General features: G+C 45.0%; 1 protein-coding gene across 5 annotated transcripts in view; it reads left to right on the forward strand.

Annotated features, from left to right (window-relative positions):
* Window positions 1–16,715, forward strand: part of PACSIN2 (protein kinase C and casein kinase substrate in neurons 2) — a 135,326-nt gene that overhangs the window by 47,308 nt on the left and 71,303 nt on the right. The window contains exon 1 of one of the 5 annotated variants that reach the window (XM_041756614.1): window positions 3,111–3,525. The exons of 3 other annotated variants lie outside the window; for them this stretch is intronic. The gene's annotated coding sequence lies outside the window, so the exon portion shown is untranslated. Of the gene's footprint in view, window positions 1–3,110; window positions 3,526–16,715 lie in introns of those variants that run through there. One more of the 5 variants, XM_041756620.1, reaches the window with a different exon arrangement.

Raw genomic sequence — 16,715 nt, forward strand, 5'->3', positions numbered from 1 at the left:
CCATGTGCCGACCCTAGAACAGAACAGCGGTATCAGAGAGAAGCAGCTGGTCTGATGTGGCCCGGATGCCTGTGCCTCGGGCTCGCTTAGTGACAGCTGCACGTGCACCCCGCCATTGGTTGAGGACTGATGTCCTGAAGGTGTGGGTAGTCTTCAGCTAACTGGCTGGGTTTTGTTTTGGAATTTTTTTTCCTGCCTTAATCTGCATGGTTTGAGTAATCGTATGGGAAGCTCTTGGAGAACCTGCTCCTGTCCCCACTACCCCCCACCCCCCACTTGGTGAAGCCTTCCCTGACACCCCCTCGCCCAGGTCACGGCTCCCTTCACTGTGTTCCTTCAGCCCTGGGTGCTGGCAGTTCTCAGCCTGTGCCGTTTGTATTTACTTACACATCTGCCCTGCCCGGACAATTCGGGGCAGGGACGTTGGCTTTTATGATGGGGGCCCCGAGGCCTCAAGCCCTGTGCCGGCACTAATGTTTGTTGAATGAATGCCCAATGGTTTCAAGTCTGGTGACAGAAACCAGATTGGAACTGGAAATACTAGTTTAGGCACCATGTGCTGCAAGAGGTTAGCTGTTGGGTTTCCCTGGAGCAGTGTTTCTGTCCCAGTACCACCTTAGGGGGCAGGACAGCTGCCTGAGCCAGTCTTGTCTTCTGCCAGAGGGGTGCAGGGCAGCTGGTTTCCAGCTAGGAAGCCCCCACCTGAGGTGATGGGAAGGGGGAGAGAATGCCCCAGCCACCTGGAGAGCTGGGCTCATTACCCCATAGTCCCACTGCTCTCTGTATTCTCAGTTCACTTCAAATCAGATTTTATCATGTGGCAGCTGTATCCAAGACCCACTTCTAATATACCGAGGGAAACCAAGATGGAGAGGCAGTGTGGTGTAGTGGCTAATAGCTGGATTCTGGAGCTGACTGGGTTTGGATCCTGGCTCCACACCATGTGCTGGCTTTGGGATGCAGGGCAGGTAATATAACCTCCCTGTACCTCAGTTATCTGAGCTGGAAAATGGAAGAGGTGACAATCCCCCGATAGGATTATTTTCATGATTAACCATAAAATAACCATTATATAAATATCAAACAGCTTGTGTTTGTTGGATTACGATAGATAGGTAGGGAGGTAGATAGAATGAGTGAGGGTCTTAAAAAACCAAAATGAGTAAATCTACCTTGCTGTGATTGTCCTCTCTCATAACCAAGAGCCTTAAGTAGGACTCTAGGGCAAAGAAGAGTTTTTGGTCATGCTAGCTGATGAAAAGGAAAAGTAGATAATCAGCTTGCTCTGCCAGAACTCAAGTGCTTATTCTTTCTTAGTGGAAGGAAATACGCCCAGCAAAGGACTTTTGTGACCATATTTTTGTGCTGCTTAAACTTAGTTGAAATGCTTGGGAAGATAACTGCCAGGCTGTTCGTTTAGGAAGCCTGACTGTGTGTTGTGCTCAAGTACCTGAAGTAGTCTCCAGAAACATTATTCAGCCTTTTCCAGCCTTAGTGTCCATCACTGGACAAAATGAGCGTCAGAGCCATTCAGCCCCCCAGCAAGCCCGAGACGAAGCAGCTGGCCTCCCTGCAGAGCAGTGTTGGCCTCTCTGTGAGGGTGTGTGGGACCTAACTAGGTGGACTGGGAATACAGTGAGGTTTGCCATGGGTTGTCTTCTGTGGGTTGTTTTGGGAGCAGGTGGGGGGGAGGGTGGTATAATAATTTTCCAAGTGGTATGAATTATTATCATATGTCAAATAATTGACCCTTGTGTTGATATGGTCTTTGCTTCATTGGTGTTTTTCCATCAAAGAATTTCTAAACATGGATTTTGGAAAGATATTTTTAACCTATTTTGTTTTGTGTTATCGAGTCAGACTAGGGGGCCCATGTTGCAAGGAGGGAATGGGCCGGCTCTGTTCTGGCCACCATCACTTCAGTGCAGCATCTAGCTTGCCATGGCGTTGGGAGTGCACATGAATCTTCTGGGAGGGTACTTCGGGGAAACTGAGCTTGAAATATTCATTTCTTGTGTTTTTACAGAGTGGTTTCAATACCTGCTCTTTCTTGTAGTATTTCTAGTGTTTCTATTTTTTGATATTGTTGCATACTTTTTTTTAAAGATATTTTTTCCTTTTTTTTTTTTTTTAAGTTTTTATTTCTTTATTCATGAGAGATGCAGAGAGAGAGAGAGGCAGAAATGCAGGTAGAGGGAGAACCAGGCTCCTTGCAAGGAGCCTGATGCGGGACTCCATCCCAGATCCCGGGATCACACTGAGCCAAAGGCAGAAGCTTAACCGCTGAGCCACCCAGGTGTCCCTGTTGCATACCTTTTAAAAAACACTTTTTATTGAAACAATATACATACAAACATACAAGTGCACATATTGTAAGTGTGTTTAGCAGTGAATTTTCACAACTGCAGCTCATGAACAGCTCAGGAAATAGCCCTGCTCAGAAGCATTCCTGGGAACCCTTTCCTGCCTGGTCCTTATTCCATTCTGTCTTGGCTTCAAGCCCCATAGGGTAGTTGTGCCGCCTCTTCACTGTATCTAGAGGGAATTTTACTGTATGTATTTTTGTGGGTGCATACATTTTAAAATGAATCAGGACTTCTTCCTCCTCCCCTAAAATTAATTATTTATTTATATAAATAATATACTTATATAAATAAATATATGTATATATGTTTTCTTTTTCTTTTTCTTTTTCTCTTTCTTTTAAGTTGTTGTAAAACTCTAGGAAGAAAGGGGGCTTGTAAACTCTAGGAAGAAAGCCCCTTCTAGGGGCTCACACTTGGATATTTGAGTGCCTTGGGAGGCAGTCATGCTGCAGAGAGGCTGGGGTCTCCACCACTGAGCCTGCATCTGTCTTCCCATGCATCTCCCACTGTGGAGCTGCTTTGTCTTACTGTGTGGAGTCACAAAGAGAAGTTGAGTTTTACATGTAGGGACAGTGTAAGATCATCCTGTGCAAGGAAGTCTCTATATTACATTAACTCCTGTGACGCCTGGCACCTTAGCTCCAGTGCAGGTCTTTTCTCCCTCCTAAGTGGAAGGATCAAGTACAAGGAGAAATCCTAGGACTATCATATGCAGTGTAAAGTAGTTTATATGCAAGTTGATTTTGGGGAGGGAGGGAAGGTAATAGGACTTCTGTTCTCAGATCTGCTCTCTCTGACTTTATCTCAAATCCCAAGATTTCTGTTTGGCCCCTCTCTGAAAGGAAAGCGCTTTTGAAAAGAAAAAAAAAAAAGAAAAAAGAAAAAAAAAAAAAAGGAAAGCTCTTCTGTGATTCTGTGATGGTCCCAGCAGGCCTGGAGCAGAGGTCTGAGAACCTGGTGCCTGTACGGTGCCTGCAGCAGTGTAGGGGACTGGCCTTATCTAGCTGCAAGGAGCCGGCAGCCAACAGGAAATGATGAAATGTGCTGGGAGAATTCGGCTGGGAGCTGGAGGTCAGACATACCAGCAGGGTCGGAAGGAGGCAGGTACGGAAGCTGATCTGCAAAGTGAGGCAGTGAAGCTGGCGTTTGACAGCAAAACGTGAGTGTGCTATTTAAGGCATATATTTCATTTAAGGGAGACCTTTTTAAAAGCAGAGTTTTCATTGATTTTTTTTCTTCTGAAGAGTGTTTCTGAGTGTTTGATTTAGCAGAAATCTCACCTTTTAAACACACTTAGTTTTAGAGCTCCTTGATGGAAATGTTCACTCAGTTCAATATTAACCGAACAGTGTGGAGTGTTTATCCAAAATGCTTTGAGAAAATGTAAGAGTAAATGTTTGATTTCCTTGGTAAATAGATTTTGGCCTAAACAAATGAAAGACGTGCTTTATAATTTTTACTCTGGTTTTAGAACATATATACATGTTTCATTCCTAAATAGATGGAATAAATTAGAAACTTTGGCATGGCTTAGGCCAGCTTACATACTTCGAGCTGTATTGTTTTCTTTCTGGGGAGCTAAATGAGTTACTTGAGTTAACTATTAATAGAGGGTTGGTTTCTTTTCCTACTGTCAGGCACTCTGTCTTTTACATTCTGCCATTTCCTTTCTTAAACAGCCAAATCTAACCTACAAACACGGAAATGGGACTCGGGAGAAAAAGCGAACAAATTAGCTTCTCCGGTTGACACTAATTGCTGTTTCATGGCCGTCTGCTCCAGACTCTCAGAATTAGCATGTGGCTTGCTCCAAGGCCCCCTCTGCCTTCCTCCTCCGGCAGTTCTTTCTTATTCCTCTTTACAGCTGGACCCGGTGTCCTCTGCTCCGTCTGACTGCTGGTCACTAGACACTATGCTTTTATTTTTAGTAAATAGCAAAATGTAAAAGTTTTATTGTTCCAACAACTGAGAAGCCTTACATGTGTATTTCTTGTTTCTTCTCTGGAAGTCATATTCTGGAATTGAAAAATTATGGTTCCTCTTCCCTCCTTTTTGTTTATGTAGTACTGTGCTTCTAATTAGAGTGTTTTTAAAAAATCCTGATACTTGAGTGATCCATCCACTAAGGGAATATGCTTTTGGATTATTGCTGTGCACATTTGAAAGGCAGTGTAATGGTCTTCCTTCTGTTTTCCAGAACGTGCAATACCGGTACAGTCTATGCCACCTAGAGAAGTGTATTTTCTTGTTAGGTTGTTACTGTATGATTTGTGTATTTCTGATACTTTTAGGGTTGTGTTTTCTTGTTTTTTATTAGTCCCTCGAATATGTGATATTTTTCTCAGACCTTAATGAGGTCCAAAGGTTTTGCCCTTGCTGTTGTAATTCTAAGTATCTCCTCAAATTCTTTGCTTCTTCATACTAAGGTATCTTACTGAATTCTAGATGAACTTTAAATGCTGCGTTTATAAGAATAATAGTCATAACTTCAGACTGAACGTATCTTGCAGGTCTGAGATTTATTCCAGTAGTAAGATTCATCCTCTCCTTACCCCCTTTCTTTTTATGCATCGTTAGTCCTCCGTTTTGCCCAGCCATGTAATTCTGTTATTCATTTGGTGGCATAGTTGAAAAGATGGGAACATGATATTTAGAGTTGTAATGGCTCTTGCTGGAGGTATAGTCTGGCCCCTCTTTTCTTAAAAAAAAAAAACAAAAACAAAAACAAAAAAACCCACAAAGGAATTAAGACCAAGACACATATACCTTGTTGACTTGTCCAAGGTCACACAGCTTGTTGGTAGCTGAGCTTCTAGTCAATATTCTAGACTGGCTTCTGGGTCACTGGCCTCTCTTCTACCAGCTTTCTCCACATATTGTCTCAAAATTAATAGGGCTTGGCTAAGAATGACTTTTTTCTTTGATGAATTCCATTTTCATTTGTTTGATTTTCCAAATATTCGGTTTTTCTGGAGTAACTTCCCTAAGTTAGTACCACTGGGCAAAGTATACAGTGAATTATCAGAAGCCTGAAGAAATTGGCATTTCTCCCTCTGAGAGAGATTTTTTTTCTTAAAAAATAGAGTTCTCGACTATGTAAAGTTTTTCTTACTTTGCTACTAAACCGTGCCTTACTCAGTTGTTACTGTTATAAGCATACCTCATTATATGATTACCTGCTAGCTGAGAAATCCAAACTTAATAAACTCATAGCCATTACAAGAAATAGACCAAAGTACTTGGTTCTTTGAAAGAGGATTCTTTAGGATCAGAAAGAAAACCCTGAAGTCTGGGGGCATTTCAGTCCCTCTGAGGAAGTATCCACAGCATTAAGTCTGGACTGTGGCAGACTTTAAAACAATACTCTATCATGTAAAAAAAAAAAAAAAAGAGGGTAATGATTTAATATATGAAAGTGGAATTTATGCAACTTTCCAGAATCAGTTAAAAATAGTCTCTCCTAAAAATTGATTTGACTTCTGAAATTCAAGTCTGGGAATTAGACGCGAATAGAGGCCTGAGAGCAGTGGGTGACTCTTCTTAGACCCTGATGTGGTGCCACTGTCCAGAATCACTTTGAATTCCTTGCAGAGGTTCACAGAGTGGTAGTTACTTGTATTTTCTGAAGTATTTAAGAATATATGCCTTCAAGAATTTCAGAAAGAAGTACACTACAGGAAAACAGGTATTTTCATAAACACTTTCATTGTATTTGAAATTGTGCTCAACAACTTTATACCTATTTTACTTTATATATATATATATATTTAAAATTTATTTTTATTTATTTGAGAGAGAGCAGAGTGAGAGAACACGAGTGGAAGGGGAAAGGCAGAAGGAGAAGCAGGCTCCCTGCTCAGGGAGACTCAATCCCAGGACTCCGGAATCATAACCTGAGCTGAAGGCAGACACTTAACCCGCTGAACCACCCAGGCACCCCCTTATTTTAATTTATAAAACTTAAGAACGAAGTAGCATATGTGATCAGTGTTTCTATGCAATAGGGTGGCACTGTGTCTTCCCTCCTGCAGCTCTGGCAGGCAGTTTTGTCATTAGCCTTGAGGAAGCTGCTGTTTTCGGTTGAAGAGCCAGATGACCACATCTGAAGGCCAAAGAAAAGGCAAAAAGGGAGCAGCTTGGTTCACTTCTCCCATAATTTAGTTATCTTTGTTTCCCAACTAGCATTTTATCTTTACTGTTATATTTTCAGTACATATTAAGTATAGAATAGTTTAACTGGCTTCCTTTTCTTAATATATAATTGACCTTCTTAATGTATATGTACGTATATGTATAATTATGCATGTAAATATCTGTATACATAGGTATATAATTAGTATATGATTGCCCTAGTCAGTAAGTAATGCTTGATATTCCTCCTTGCCACTTGCTTCTGCCTACATTAGTTTGGATTCTGGTGTGCCTGTGAATCTAAAGATGTGAAGGGGATATGGTACTGGCTTTGCTGTAGACTGAGGAGGGTTAGGGCAGCCCCTGGGGTGCTTTTGGCCCCGAAGCCTCTCAGAGTTCATGCTGTTGGTGTCATCCAGGCCTTCCTCATTTCCATCTCTCTTCGGGGCTTCTCTCCAGGACAGCTTCTAGCAGTGGCCTTAGAACCTTCTCTTAAGACCTTGAGAAAACTTTTGCCAGTATGCTGGCTAGATCCTAGATCCTAGATCCTAGAGCGAGGGAGAGAGGAGAGTGAGTGCACACACGTGTGTGTGTGTGTGTGTGTGTGTGTGTGTGTGAGAGAGAGAGAGAGAGAGAGAGAGAGAGAGAGAGAGAGAGACACCATGAGGGAAGTAACAGTGGAAAACACGAGCCATTAATTTGAATGAATGAGTGATTTGCAGTGGTCCCCTTTCTGTGGAGGCTGTTTTTGAAGACACTGTAGTCCTGTTTCACCAGACTGGTCTAAATACATTTGCATCTTACAGTTCTGCCTTGAAACCAGGGGACAGACTACTTAACATCTCCTCCAGTCCTGGGAATCTGGCCTAAATATTTCTTCTCCTTAGACTCTGTCGTGACTGAATCATATGAAATGAATCTTTACATGGACTAATGAAGCATATTGTTCTATTTTTGGTTAACTTAAAGAATCTAACAGGAAGTATTCTGAATTTGAAATGTGTGCCAATGGCCATCAGAGTATTAAGGGATAACAATAATCCTCTCCTCTCCTCTCCTCTCCTCTCCTCCCCTCCCCTCCCCTCCCCTCCCCTCCCACATGAAGCCTGTGCTGAATTTCATATTCAGTCTTGTTTCCCATCGGGGTTGTTCTGCAGTGGAACAGTTGTTAAGGGGGATCAGGGGAGAATGATTTTGCTTACTTGACAAGATGTTAATGTGGTTACAGGCTAAAACATTGAACTTCCCAATTTGGAATTCTGTCTTTGTTTTCAGTATCGGTAAGGCTAGTATGGTGAGATAAATGAAGTACAAGGCAGCGTGTGGACAGCAAAGTGACCTCTGTATAGTTCTTTTCCACTATGATCTGACGCATAAAGAAAAAATAGCACAGGGCCCAGTGGTCTGATGACCAAATACTTGTTGACCTGGAGAGCAGAAATGTTTTGTTAATTTTCCATCTATGAGTGTGTTCAGTGCAGGTTCCTCTAGATCTGGTCTGTGCTGTGTGGAAGAACGTTATACGACAAGGCCCCAAGGCCATGCAGAGAAGGATCAGAGCCACTCGCAGAGAAGGCTTTGCATATTTCTTGTTCAATGCCAAGACATTACATTTATTCTTGGCCTCATCCAGTAGACTGCTAAGGTTGATGAGTGTGAGTTTGGGATAGTAGATGTTGTCCTAACGGCGAAAACTCACAGCAAGGCTCATGTAGGCTATGATCATCCTGGCAACCTGACTGCTCGCACTGACAGATGTGCAGGCACCTGAGCAAGCTCTGTGCTTCTTTCCAACCATTCATTAGGTCACCTCCTGGAGGGACAGTTCACCAGGATGCTGGGTGGCTGGATTGGGTGATGTGCTCACTTACGCCTGCATATGTTCATACATCATTCAGTTTGCCCACTTGGCAGAGTCTCTTGTCCACTGAGTGTACCTCAGGTCTTGTGCCAGCCCTGGGGTCCATGATGGTCGAGACTCCGTTCTTACCCCTGAAGAGCTCATAGTCCAGTGGGGTAGAGACTTCTAAGTGCCAGGGTGACGAGTCTTCTCAAAGAGCTGGAGGCACCTTATTCTGCTGTGGAGAATGGAGAAGGTTGGGGAAAATATCACAGTTTGGTAGTGGGTTTCAGAGAGAGGGGCTTGTTGGGCAGATGAGGGAGGCAGAGGACACAGGAGAGGCAGGGAGAGGGAGAGACTGTGCCGAACCTGGGAGTGTGACATGGCCAGACTGCAGCACACAAGTCGATGTGCTTCAGGTTCCTCTGACTTAGCAGGCCCAAACCAGTTCTTTTCCATCCTAAACCAGTTCTTTCTTCTGAACTGTTTCTCTTTGTGGCAGTTCCTATACCTTGCCTCCAGAATGAGGAATTTTTAATCCCTTTTCCTCCTCTGCACCTCCGTTCCTGGCATAATCACTTACTGTGTCCTCTGTTCTTCCTGAACATTGCTCCTCTGTCCTGGTCTCCGAACTATTTCTCTTCCTCTCTGTCCTCTAGAGCTGCCCTGGCCAGTATAGCAGCCACTGAGCACATGTAGCTATTTATATTAAAATGAATGAAAAGTCAGATTAAAAAGACAGTTCCTCAGTTGTACTAGCTGCCGTTCAAGTATTTTGTAGCTGGTGGCTGGTCTGTTGGACAGCCCAGGTCTAGAGGCCTGATGGTGTGTTCTTCACTCTCCATTGGAGGGAGCTTTCCCTCTGGACTGTGACCAGGTCCCTCCCCATGACCTTCCCCAGGAGCCCAAACCCCTGGCCCTCAAGGGGTTTCGCCCGCTGGCACCTGTTTTACCTCCTGGTATCTAGCTCTTCTCTCTCCTGTCCCCCCCCCCCCCCCCCCTTGATCCTTTCATACGTTTTTACCTTAGTGCCTGCTACACTTTCTCTCTCCAGAATATCATTCCCTGCAGGCTGCAGATCTAGCGCCCGGCTCTCCCTGGCTTTCTTCAGGTTGGTCTCATTTTCTCTTTGTACTCCAGCGTACTTATAATCACATGGTGGTACTTGTCTCTTAGAGAGTACCGACAGGTGCTTATCCTGTGGTGTGGTTTGTCTCTCTCTGTGGCAGGCGTGCTGGTTAGGCTTTGGGGACACATAGATTTAATTTCAAAACCAACCCTTTACTTGCCAGGTAGCTTTGGGAAAGATATTTAACTCATATTCTCTGAGTTTCAGTTTCTTCATCTGTAAAATAAGTCTGGTATTTTCCTTGTGTTAAATGAAACCAAATGCTTAGAGCTCCTGCCCTGTGCTCTGATGGCTCTTCCGTTGTAGCTAAGCCATCACTCTAGAGTCATCCTGGTACCTGTCGGCCATGTGAAAGCCGCATTATCTACAAATAATGATATTTTGTTTTCTAATTCTTGTACCTTTTACTGATTTTTCTTCTTGCATTGGCCAGTACCTGCAGTACAGTTTGAATAGAAAAGGTGGTAAGAAGCAGCCTTTTCTTGTTCCTGTGCTATTTGCTACAGTTCTGGTGAGTTGTTTTGTTGGTCTTCTTTGGTTTTGCTTGAGATCCATCATGCCCCCCGCCTCCATTGCATTTATTTTCTCTCTCACTTTTTTAGTCTAGAAGTTAAATTCTCTGTCTAGCCCTTTAGTGCTTATGCCCCAAATATCTTTTCTCTCTCCTCTCTGAAGGATTTAAAACATTTTAATTCCACACCCCTCCCAACTTATCCTGGATTTCTTTTCTGAATTTTAAAATCCTAAAAATTAGATACTGTGTTTCATATAATCAATGTTTATATGTCATTGTATTTACCCTTATATTTGCTTACCATTTTTTCTTGTGCTTCAAACTTTCCCTCTGAGATCATTTCTTTTTGCCTGAAATAGATCCTTTAGAATTTTTTTCTTGTGATGTCTTTGGAGGGTGGTGGTGGTGGTATCTATTTTATGTTTGAAAATCTCAAGTTCTTATTAAAAACTAGTTTTGCTGAGTATGGAATTCTGAGATGGCAAATATTGTTGCTCGGCATGTAGAATATATATCACTGCAGTGTCTTCTGGCGTTCATTGTTGTTCTTGGTCCAGTTATCATTCTTTTTGGTCTTTTCTCTTTGGCTGCTCTTATGACCTTTCCTGTGCCTTTGAGGTTCTAAAGTTTTACTTTAATTTATCTTGGCATGGCTCTTGCTTTCTTTCTAAAATCTTGCTTGAATTCATTGGGCTTCTTTGATCTGTGGTTTTGTGTCTTTCAGCATGCTGAAAATGGTCTTTAAAGATTGCTTCTTACCCATCCTTAATGTTACCTCCTTCTGGAAGTTTCTTAGATGTAAGTTAGGCTTCACTGTTTTTCCCAAGTCTTTAATCTGTTATATTTTCTTTCTTTGTCTCTCCTTGTTACCTGAGAGAAAAAGCTGACTTACCTACTTATATTCCTTCTTTAAATTTACCTTTTTGTTGTCTTTAGATTCCTTTATGATAATTTAGAGTATAATAGAGTGATGTAATTATAGTTTATTCAGCTTTTAAAATTTTTCAGTGGGAGACACATTAAGATACCTGGTTTACCTAGCTGCTGGAAACAGAAGTCTATTCTGTCATAGTGTATGTTTGTACACATACAATGAGCCTAGCACATTCCATGACTCATTCATTCCAGACATGTTTATTTTGCTCCTATTGTGCATCACTGCTAAGGATGCAGGGATGAACTCAACACAGTTCTTGTTCTTCAGGAGCTTCTGTTCTTCTGGGTGGTGAGAGACAGTATATAAATACATAATTTGTCATGAGAAACTGAGTATTATTTAAAAAATAAAGCATCTTTTGGGGGCTGATGTGTCAGAGAAATGGGGACGGGTTAGGCTTTTTAAAGAAGGTGGTATGTGATGATGATGTGAGGGAGCAAAGTCTGCAGACCCTGGAGGAGGGGTGTTCCTGGCAGAGAGGAAGCAGGTGTGAAAGTAGGCCTAAACCTGGTGCATTTAGAGGTCCGCGGGAAGGTCACTGTAGCTGGAGGAGCCAGGGCTAGGGGTTGGAATGAACCAACACTGAAGCTAGGAGCTGGGGCCAGATTACATGGGACCTTGTAGGTCAGAGTGAGGAGTGTAGATTAGTAATTAGTGTTTTTCAGCATACTGAAAGACAAAACTATTGGCAAGTTTGGTGGCTTGACCCAGGGTAGCTAAAGCAGAGATGATGTGAGGTGGCTACACTCAAGACCATCTAGTAACTGGTGTGCAGAGAAGAGGGAAGAGTGCGGAGGCCTGGGCCCTGTGGGCTTTATAATGGTGAAGGTGCTGCTGGACGGGGTTGGAAGGTGTGTGGGCACCTGTACTGAGTGAATATAAGTAATACACACGGACACGAAGATAAAGGACATGGATTCCTTTACCAGAAATCTTGGATTTCGTGCTTATGGACGTTACAGAAGGGGCCTAGGGCACTGCCTTGTTTTCCTTTTGAATTTTCAAGGGACCTAACCAGTATTCTTAGGACCAAAATTAAATACACATATGCAAAAAAGAAAACCCCCAAACTCACATATTGCCATCTAGAGAGGGTGGATAAAGTTCCCATTTACTTGAATATTTGCTCAAGTGTCTCCCCCTGAGGGAAGACCCTTCACTGACCACCATCCTGTCTGTGCTAGCCCCCAACACTCTGTCCCTACTGGCTTCATGGCCTAGCCCAGCCCTCAGCACCACCGGCTGTGACATTTCCGTCCTGGTCTGTTTGCAAGTCCTCCAGGCCCTGGAACATCCGTGATGACTTTCTCACCCCGTTTGCCCCTGTGCCCCATGTGCCCTGTGCCTGGCATGTCAGAACCCCTCATTACACTTTGCTGAATGAAGCAGTTCACATTTTGGTACATAGCCTCCTGGACTGTTCTTCTGTGTAATCACCCATTCTTAAATCTGTATTTTTAAATAAGCTAAAGTGGTCAGTGATTTAGACCTCAGGTGCTGCAGCAAAGCACGACCTGGGCCCTGGTGGGCATCCGGTGCTGTCTCCAGTCTGCGTCCAGCCTCTCGGATCAGCTCCTGAGCCTGGGCTGTGGTTGGAGCACCTCATCCTCACTCTCACCTGGCTTCAGGCTGCAGGCGTCCCCCTTCTAAACCCCCCTCCTGCTTGCCTTTCCACCGTCCTCTACCCTCTGTCCTCCCTGTCCCCTAATCAAGTGTGACCTTGTCTTCTCTTTCTGGCTGTACTGTGAACTCCTGGGCTGAAGGGCTGGGTCTTATTACAAACTTCACTTTGCTCCTTTCTGCCAGCTCTTAGCAAGGTTTCTGGCATTCAGAAAGTCAGTGTTTAAAAAAAGAAAAGGAAAAAGTAAAAAAAAAAAAAGTAAAAGGGATAAGTTTTATACAAAAAATTATAAAAATCTATTTGATTTAATCTAATTTTGCTGAGTTTATCAGAATACATTACATATTTTATTGAAAATGTTTAAAAATTTGGTGCACAGGCTATTTCTTGAGCTAGCCAAACTGACAAATATTTTTTTAAGGATAGGCTCTTTGAAAATCCTTTTGGATGGAGCACCGGGGTGGCTCAGTGGTTGAGTATCTGCTTTTGGCTCAGGTTCGGATCCTGGGATCCTAGAATCAAGTCCGTCATCAGGCTCCTCACATGGAGCCTTCTTCTCCCTCTGCCTGTGTCTCTGCCTCTCTCTGTGTGTCTCTTATGAATAAATAAATCTAAAAAATAAAATCTTAGAAAGTCCTTTTGGAAGCTTCCCTTTGATTTTACTTCCCCCAGCTCCAAAGCATATAATCATTGCTCCTCACAATCTTGTCAGTTTGTCACACCAGGTCCAACCTGGCCCTGAATCTTTCTCTGGAGCAGAATGCTTTGGCTTGGGGCCTTGTACCTCTGAATGAAACGGAAGATTGTGTTGACAAAGTGGCACCGTAGTTGAGTGCGTAATAGTTACAAACCAAATCCTTCTGTGGTTTGAATGACCTTTTTTTTTTTTAAACTTCAAAGGCACATATTCACAGCACTGCTTGAGAAGTACTTGAGCAGTTTGTTTCCTGGTGGCTCTGATGAGCGTGAGGTCTCATCGGTGATCTCCCACCTGCGCTCGCACCAGGACGAGCTACTTTTCATTGCACGGAGAGCAGCAGCGCGGGGCAGACGTCACTTCTTGGAGTGTCATGAGTGACTCAGGCTGGGGACCTGGATAGCGTGACCTTTGGCACCCTGCCACTCTTTGGCAATGATCTTTCTCTTCTTCAGAGCCACAGCCCTGTCCCAGGGCTTGGCTGCAGAGCCTGTGTGCTCCTGGGCCACAGTCTGTACCTCCTCTGCCTGGAGCGCCCTTGCCTACTCTCCAGCTGGTGAATCCCCACTTGGGCTGTCAGCCCTGTGCCTCTGGGTGGCCCCTTCTGGGTGGTCCCACAGAGTTTTGTGCAGCAGTTTCTCCTGGCACTTGGCGCTGTGGTGGAGGTTAAGTGTCCATCAAGCCTGTGAGCAGGAGGATGCCTCCGTGTCGCGTCTGATGTCCTGGCTGAGGCTGGCCCCCAGTCGCCCTCACTCTGGCAGCCCGCTGTCATCCAAGACCCCCGTGCTGGCACTGTGCCAGGACGCAGACAAAGGCCATTTGATCCACACAGCCTTGAAGGCAGATTGGATTCCATGTTACAGAGCAACAGTATCAATCACAGACCTCTTAAGTATTTTGCCAGGGGTGGCTGGGCCATTAAGGGGTCATGCCAGAGCGCCTCGTGAAGAATTCTAGACGCAGGTTTCAGAGGCCTTCTAGATGGGTGCATCCGGGTTTGCCGCGTGCTTCTCACCTGCTGTCCTCAGTTTGCAGGTGGGCTGCGGCCCCTCTCGAGAGCAGGTGGTGTGCTCGGTCTGACATGGGGCCGCCGCTCTACACAGGAAAAGAGGCAGCGGGGAACTGTCCACAGAGGCCCTTTGTATGACAGGAAGTCCCACTTGTAGAAGGGGCTGCCTCAAAGTGGAGGGGCTGAAAGAAGCCAAGTAGTTGACCTGAGGCCACTGTGACTCATGCGTGTTGTTAATAATGCCCTTTGTTGAATCTTGGGAACCTGCTTCAGCAGACCTTGGAGGCAGCCTGTAACCTCCTGCTCCCGGCGGGCAGTGCACTCCTCTTCCTCTCTTTTCCTATCATGTCTGTCCTTGGTGAATGCCCCCATTTTCTTGCCTGAACAAAGGACAACCTCCTGACCCATTCTGTATTTTTTCCTTCTGCTTTTGCCGGAAGACTCTTTCTGGCTCATCTGGGACTACGTTACTTTTCCTTTTTAGGATTTAAGTAGGTCTCTTGAGTTGTAAAACTTGCAGCTCAAGGAAGAAGTATCCCACTGGGCAAGTGCTTCTGACTGAGAGAAGGAATTTTCAGGGAGTGTTTGATGTGGCTCCTCAAAGATTAGTGCAGGGAGAGTGGGGCTGCACTCTCAGAGTCTCAGAGAGTCTTGGGTAAGGATGAAATGAGGGTACCCAAATCGACAGCCCGGTTCCCTGGAACTTCATCACACACATCTTCTATACCTGTGGCCATCTGTCACCTGTTAGGTAGTACCCTTAGGATGTAAGGACACCCTGAAGTGATTGGGGGAAGTGGTGGCGGTGAGGAGTTGATGTGTCCTTGTGTGCTCTCCAGCCCTGACCACCAGTGGGATGTGAGATGAGCCGCAGACTTCCAGGAGGGTTTGTGGGCATGTGCGTGTGCGTGTGTGTAAAATCCCACTTGTGTGAAGGCGTTCTCTGGTTATGTTGTAATAACACTGCTTCGGTTTTTGGCAGGCAGTTTTATGTGTTGTGGTGTGTCTGGGGCTCTTTGCTGGGTTGACATGGTGGCAAATCAATGAGCGCTTGTTCTTTAGTCCCTTAAAATGAGTCTTTGTTGAATGTGACTGCCTGGGCAGTCGGTCTAGAATGCTTACCCTCGTGAGGCAGAAGCCACATCTGTTGAACGTGTTTAATCCTGGGTAACAGATACTGTCTTGAGATTTTGGTGACCTCGGGTCATCACCCTCTTCCACATTTATAGTGGTAGAAAAATCAGAACTGCGAAGACCCTTATCATCTAGCTCACCACCTCCACGTTGTGGAGGAAGGACAAGTGTCAGGAGGGTCTGAGTGGGACAGATCCACAGATGACTAGAGCTCCCTCCCCAGTCATGGGATGCTACCTGGGGCAAGTGACTCAGTGGCTCAGCCTTTGTTTGACTGTGTGTGCAATGAGGCCTATAGACTTGATGTATGAGGGGCCACGTGTGGAATGGCCCAGAGTGTGGTAGCTACCAGTGTGTTACTCCTGTCACCATGTCAGGAGCCAAGAGGGACCTGAGATGTGTGCTGAATTCTGGCACAGGGTGTCAGACCTGCCCCGACAAGTCCTTAGACTTTATTATCTTTGTCCATTCTTCATCCTTGGGCTGCTGTGGACTTGGGGCACTTGTACTTTTGGCTGCCCTGCCCTGGATTATGTTAGATACATTACTTATGTGTCCCACTCGGTCCAAACATTTAAACTGGCACCACAGGTTGTCAGCTGTGGCCAAGTGAGCATAGTGTGACTCGAACGCAGTGGGAATGGTGAGGCTGGAGGGGGCTGGTGATTGAAGCTGGGAGGCCTGGCTGGCCACGCTGACTCGTCTTGGAGGGGATTCCAAGTTGCAGCATAACCTAACCTTCCAAAAGGCATGTCAGCCGCTGCGGCAGCATCATGGAGGATAAAAGGAAGGGGCACTAGACTTGTAGGCTGTTAGTGGTCTAGGCAAAAGCCGGTGATGGCTTTACCAAAGATAGCCACTGTTGTGGGAATGGGTGAAGCAAGAGGATTCAGGAGGGACTAGAGTTGTCAGCTCTTGGAAACTGATTTCATGTGGTGGGGTCAGTAGGGAGTTGGGTTTGGGAAGAAAAGGAGTTTCCACCTTGAGCAGTTGGATGAGTGTTGGGACCATTTCCTAATGTGGGAAACCCTAGGGCTGGAGTGGGCTCAGGGAGGGTAAGAAACTGTTTGCAAGGACTGTGTGATGGCTCAGCAGAGGTGTCTAGAAGGCAGTTGAATACGTGAGTCTGGACTTTTGGGCCAGAGACTCAGATCAGGGGACATGATACGATATGTGGGAATAGAAGAGCTTCTTAGGTAACATGTGCTGCTAGAGAGTAGGGCCTGAGTCAGAACCCTGGGGAATGGCAACATCTAAGGCCCGGGCAGAAGAAAGGAAGAAAAAGCAGGAGGGGCAGTGTTGTGAACACTGGGGGGTGTGATTGTAGAAGGAGAGCA

Source organism: Vulpes lagopus, chromosome 5 (assembly GCF_018345385.1).
Source record: "Vulpes lagopus strain Blue_001 chromosome 5, ASM1834538v1, whole genome shotgun sequence".
Lineage (NCBI taxonomy): Eukaryota > Metazoa > Chordata > Mammalia > Carnivora > Canidae > Vulpes > Vulpes lagopus.